The sequence below is a fragment of the Etheostoma spectabile genome, chromosome 17, assembly GCF_008692095.1.
Source record: "Etheostoma spectabile isolate EspeVRDwgs_2016 chromosome 17, UIUC_Espe_1.0, whole genome shotgun sequence".
Taxonomy (NCBI): Eukaryota; Metazoa; Chordata; class Actinopteri; order Perciformes; family Percidae; genus Etheostoma; species Etheostoma spectabile.
The window spans coordinates 22346163-22346516 of NC_045749.1; the positions used below are offsets into that span (position 1 = coordinate 22346163).

At 40.1% G+C, this 354-nt stretch overlaps 1 protein-coding gene across 1 annotated transcript in view; it reads left to right on the plus strand.

The window, feature by feature from the left end:
* LOC116705503 (carbonic anhydrase-related protein 10) overlaps positions 1-354 on the plus strand; it is a 205151-nt gene that overhangs the window by 176849 nt on the left and 27948 nt on the right. The window lies entirely within an intron of this gene.

Genomic DNA, 354 nt, shown 5'->3' on the forward strand with positions numbered 1-354 from the left:
CTCTTGTAGGGTTGTAAGGTACTATGAGCTCTTTAAGATAAGATGGTGCCTGACCATGGAGAGCTTTGTAGGTGAGAAGAAGGAATTTAAAATTCTATTCTAGATTTTACAGGAAGCCAATGCAGAGAAGCTAAAACAGAGAGATGTGATCTCTTTTCCTGGTCCTGTCAGAACACGTGCTGCAGCTCTGGATCAGCTGAAGAGTCTTTATGGACTTTTTCCAGCAGCGTATAACAAAGATTGCAGTAATCCAGCCTAGAAGTACCAAAGCATGGACTAGTTTTTCTGGCATCATTTTTAGACAGGATATTCCTGATTTTTGCAAAATAACGTAGGTGAAAAAAGGCAATCCTT